The following is a 6,000-nucleotide window of genomic DNA, read 5'->3' as shown; positions in this document are numbered from 1 at the left end:
TCAAAGGCAAGGTTGTTTCATTTCCACACAGTCCATTTACCTCCACGTTTACTTCTAAGCGATGAATTTTTGTCTCCAGTGCTGCAATCTTCTGCAGGAGGCTGTGGTAGTCATCTGTGGAGAGGGAAGGCATCTTGTTGCTAGTTAGCCTAGCGGTTAGCACCTTTCTAGGCTATCGAGGCTGCTCGGTGCCCAGACGCTGTAATCAGGCTTCAGCTGTGTCTAGGCCACAGACACACGGAGCGCTGAGGATAAGGTAACTATAAAAATGTTGCTGTTTCTGTTAAGAACACTTTAGTCCTAATGATCTATAAGTGTCCAGAAGCTATCGCAGGTAAGCTCATATGGAAAAAAAGGGAAAAAATTAGCATAAAAATCGGTAAAAATCAATAAAAGAAGCAAAGCATTTAGAGAGCAAAGAGATGAAGCGTCCACACTCACAAAGGGGGAGGAGTAGGAGTGTGGTATTTGAAGTTGCTGCCTTCAATACAAGAAGGTCCTGGATTCACATCCACCAGTGGGCTGGGGCCTTTCTGTGTGGGGTTTGCATGTTCTTTGTGCCTCTGTGCATGGATTCCTCCCATAGACGTGCACGTAAATCACAATGATTATTCTAAACTGGCTGTGGGTGTGAATGTGTCAGTCTGAACTGTTGACCTATCTGGTCTGCACTCTGCCTTTTGCCTTATAATGCTTAGTATAGGGCTCAGCCCTGCAATCCTGAATTAGAAAAACAATTAAGAATTTTTTTATTCTTTAAATTTCTTTATACTTTGCTTGGAAAATAGGAAATAGGTACACTTATACTTTTTAGGGGTGGGGGAACTCCAGGCCTCAAGGGCCGGTGTCCTGCAGGTTTTAGATGTGTCCTTGATCCAACGCAGCTGATTTAAATGGCTAAATTAAGTCCCCAGCATGTCTTGAAGTTCTCCAGAAGCCTGGTAATGAACAAATCACTTGATTCAGGTGTGCTGATCCAGAGTGATATCTAAAACCTGCAGGACACCGGCCTTGAGGCCTGGAGTTCCCCTTTACGGAGATCTGCAAACATAAATGAAAATGCAGTAAAGCTTCAAAGTCAATGTTTTTATTCTCCAATGCAGCCTGAACTCTCTTTGGCAAAAGCTATCTTCTCATTTCGTTGGGTAGTCTTCAGGAATAGTTGTCCAGGCTTCTTGAAAGACATTTAAAGCTTTTCTTTGGATGTTGGCTGCCTGTTGTTGCATCTCTATCAAGATACTATATCAGCAGTGTGTTTGGGATCATTGTCATGCTGAACAGTGAAGCCAGTGCCAATCTACACTCTCCTTTGCATAGTGGATCAAATTAGACGATACATTTCTGTGTTTATAATCATCTCTGACAAACCATGACAGAGACTCCATCATGTTTTATAGATGGATGCAGATGCACCGCTGTACCTCTCTCCTGACCTGCTCTGTACATATTGACAGATAAACCAAAAATTTCAAATTTGGATTCATCACTCCATGAGACTTGCTGCCACTGATTTTCAGTCCAGGTTTTGGTGTAATTTTCTCCAGGTTTCTTAGAAAGCGCTTCTTCACAGCTTCCCTTCCACTGAGCCTGTTTCTGACGAGGCTTCAGTGAACAGTAGATGCACATCTCAGGTGCTGTTTTAGGTCTTTGCTAGATTTTTCCTTTTTCTTACAAAAATGACTTTCAGATACTGTACTCAATCCATCCATCCATTCTCTTCCACTTATCTGGAGCCTATCCTAGATGCCATAGGGCGAGGCGCAGAGTACATCTGGACATGTTTGCCAGTCAGTTTGCTCTCTGCTGTAAATACTTTTTTTTGACCGGCCACTTCTCTTGTCCTCAACTTGGAGTTTTCTCAAATATTTTTAAGGACTCACCACATAACGTGCTGAAATGTGGCAGGTTTTGACTGACAGCTCTTTCTTTTTCACAGTGTAGTGTGAAAATACCGTTGTATGTCTGTCAAACTGTTACCTTTAGCATTTTTCATAGATTCACCTGGAGAAATGGGAAAAAGTGATTCTTTTTTGCAATATTTTTCTAGCAATAAAGTTCCTAAAGCTACAATTTCAAGTTGGTCATGTGTAAACAAATGTGAAAAAGCAATCAATGTCCAAATAAACCCTGTGAACAATCTTCAGAAAGCCTGGAGTGCCAAAGACCACGTTAGAAAAGTGTCTCCTTGGAAACAAAACAAAATCAAAGAGAATTTTGCACATCTCTGAGTTTTTGATGAATTTGCTTAAATGAAAAGAAATTCAGTCTTTAAAACATCTGTATTTAAAATATTGAAATCCATTTTTCACATTTTCTCATAAAACCTCCCAAAATTTTTATGAAATAAACTCATTTCTGCACAAGTATTTTTCAAAAATGTGCATCCATGTGCCTTATTTGTAAACACCAAATTGAGACTAATGCAGCCACCTTCTTTCCTCTCTTTCCATCTCTCATTGCACTTTTTTCTCCTTTTTAACACACATTTTATACATTTCTTTTTGGCCACGTCCCCAAAGATTTCCACTATCCCATCTCCTGCTTTTCTTTCCCCCTGCCCTTCACCTCTTTCCCTTCTGCCTCTCGTTGCCCAAGGCTGATCCAGGGTGTCCTGTTCCTCTCGTTCTCATCACAAGCTTCCAGTTTGCATGAATGACTCTGCGTTACCTGCTGCAACCTGGCCTACTTTGAAAGTTCCTCCTCTGCTCTGTTCCAGCGCCACGAGCAAAGTCACAGGCAGACAGAGGGAGGCGGTGGGCTGGTGAATTAGCAATGTGGAGGGAGGAAGAGAGCGAAGAAGAGAGGAGAAAGGAAATAAAATGACACAAAACCTGGGTGAACTTCTCCCCAGAGCCGATGTAAGGAGCTTCATGCAGCAGCGACAAAGAAAAAAGAAAGGCAGAGGAAAGTTTCTTATCCACATCTGTTTGTCCATCTGTTCTTCTTTTTGACCTCTTCTTCGTGTTTTGGGGAGTAAAAAGGGCATAACATTATTATCATTGTTATCATTTACAGGGGAAACATCCAGAGTCCAATCATTTAAATAAACCATACTCTGTTTCATTTTCAGACATTCACACATTAAACCATCATTAAGATCACAGGAAGTCCTGCACGCTGAATTAAAATGGGTCGAAAACTGTGTGGAATCTGCTGCAGATCCCCAAAGTTTGCCTGAATTTAATATTTTAATCTCATCAGTGTTTTCTAACTGCAGGGATATGAGAGTTGGTGTTAAATACAAACACAGGTTTGCTCTCATGAACTGGGATCTCAGTCCTCAGAAGTAAAAATAAAGGAATCGTGAGAAGACACTTTTTTTCTCCCCTCAGTGTACAAACTGCACGCATGTTTATTTGTGCCTGAAATCTTCATGCATGAATTAGCAATTTAACTGGAGTGCTGAATTATGCAATCAACATTTTTACAGATGATGGGTGACTCATAACCTATAAAAAGCCTCGCATCCGCAGTCGGGGCTGTGGGTCAAAAAGCTAATCACCGGAGAACATGTATGCCATCCATCCTTAAGCCACGAGTGCTTTTTGAATAATCAGATAAGTGCAGGGATGGGCGTGATGAAGGGAAAAAAGGGAGAGACGGGCTAATTGCTGTGGATCTTCAGTCCTCTGAGGTATTGTCTCGGCAGACCCTGCTGTTAGTGAGGTGAAACTTCTCTCTCCTCTCATCTCCTGGGTGAAGGAGGAAGGTCCCAGGGTGGCTCTCTCTCTGCAGAAGTCATCATTAACGGTGCAGAGGAGAACAGAAAGAGAGCATTTTGGCCCCTCTTTCTCTTTCTTAATTTTCCACTCTTACTTCTGATTTCCTGTTGGAGTGTGTTTGTTTTTGCGGTGTGGTGGCGTGTTGGCGAGTCCTCGAGAGTGTGGATGATACTGACAAAACAGCACGCTAGCTCGTCCAAGAACACGAGCCTACACGGAGATTACGGTGCCTCATCCGCTGTCACCTGTTCATCCTTCGCTTTAATCACAGTTATTGTGCAGGAATGCGAGCATTTAAAAAGAAAGAAAGAAAACAGCCCGTCCTTTAAAGTTGCATAGCGGGTTATTTTGGGCTCCCTCGGTTCCATGAAATTCATTTTCGATTCATTTTCTGCATGAACAATGTTAGGTGACTAGCAGCTGGAGCGCATCCAAAGCTTGGCTGGGTACAAAGCTGTCCCCGCTGATTTATCAGCACAAATAATCAGCAGCTTTGCTAGAAAAATATCTAAGACACGGCTTAAGCAAAAGTACTAAGATGTGCACCGAGTACAAACATCAAAGAATCACAAGGCTAAAAATTCCTTATTAATGGAGGTATATGTATCTGGCAATCATTAGCAACGTGCAACTGTGAAGTGTTTAGGAAACACTACATTTCCATGATTCGCAGTTTTTGGCCGGCTTTGTCTTTACAGCAAGTGCAAACATGCAACACAAGACGGGAATAAATACAGTGGGGACAAATACATCTCAGATGTGTGGTGTTGTTTCTGTAGCGAGCGCCTGAATGCAAACCATTACAAATGATGGACGAGACATGGTGTAAATCAAAATACACAGTTTATTATTGCCATATTTTTGTGTCACCCCATAGGAAGAAGATCCTGGGGTTTGACTCCACCATCTGGCCCTTCTGTATGGAGTTTGCATGTTCTCCCTGTGTCTCCTGGGTTCTCTCTCTGAGTACTCTGACTTCCTCCCACAGTCCAAAGATATGCAATTAGTGGGGTTAGGTTAACTGTTGATTCTAAATTGGTCATAGATGGTTGAAGGTCTTTGTGCGTTAGTCCTGCAACAGACTAGCGACCTGTCCAGGGTGTACCCACCTCTCACCCTATGGCAGCTGTAATAGGTTCCAGCCACCCTGAACTGGATAAGAAGATGGATGGCTATAAGGATGGAGGTTTGAGTTTTGGCCTTTGTTGATAGATTTCCTCTTTATTTCGATGCACAATGGGTGCAAACGAGACCCTTAATTGGAACAGCTGAAGAAAATGGATGGATTGATATTCTTACCGGTATGTCAGCAGTTGCATTAAGTAGAAAGATGCAAAGACAGCCAGTGATGAAGGTTGAGCAACATGACTGATATCAGTTTAACTGACCAACTGACCAACTTTGGGTCGATGCTGAATAAAGTTGTAAATGTTACATTGTTCCTCATTATTCCACAATGCTGAGTGGATTTGTAGAGGTTTAAGGGGAGATGAAAGACAAGAGTGAGAAATCACACCTTAGACAGCCTGGATTTGTCCACCTCGTGTGGTCTGCAATGAAACTGCAAAGACATGTTTCGCAGATTTTTCGTAGCTGCATATAGAAATCTTTAGCTGAAGTCCACGTTTACCCGCTTCTTCTTCTTCTTCCTCTCTCTGCTTCTTCCTCTGTCTCTCTCTGGAAGTTAAAGGGCCAGCGGAGGCTGATTAGAATGCAGAGGACGAAGGCTCTGCTGCAAATTGAAAACATATTGATTCTCCTCATGCTTCCGGGGAGAGAGAGACAGAGGGAGAGAGACAGAGGGAGATGGGAGCAAAGGGAGAGAAAAGAAGGATAAAAGCTGGTGAAGAAACGGAGGGAGCAAGACATGCTCCCACACCACCCCCCACCCCACCATGCCTGTAGCAACTTGTGTGCCTGGTGTCTATCTTTCTCACACTCCCTCTCTGTTTCACACTCAAACAAATATGAACTGTTTCACATGGGCTACCAAGATAACATCTCACACAGGCTGAGGTCTCTGTCGCTATGGCAATCAGGTCAGGGCAAGCAGTCGTACATGACTGCATGTGTGTGTTTGCGTGTGTTTGCGTGTCTTCTACATGCGAGCGCGCGCTGTCATGTCCAGCTGTGTTGGCGAGAGGCCGCGGGATGCCAATGAGAGAGGACAGCACACAACACGTACAGATGTGCTGACTGCACAGTTTCTATGGGAACCAGCCCCCACCCACCCCTCCCCTTCCCACTACCACCAACATATCCCTCCTCCTTCCATCGC

Source organism: Mchenga conophoros, linkage group LG6, assembly GCF_057382185.1.
Source record: "Mchenga conophoros isolate Kocher_MC1m ecotype Shallow Benthic linkage group LG6, M_conophoros_male_GT1.1, whole genome shotgun sequence".
Classification (NCBI taxonomy): Eukaryota; Metazoa; Chordata; class Actinopteri; order Cichliformes; family Cichlidae; genus Mchenga; species Mchenga conophoros.
The sequence above is the reverse complement of the archived record's forward strand: the minus strand, read 5'-3'. Positions refer to the sequence as shown.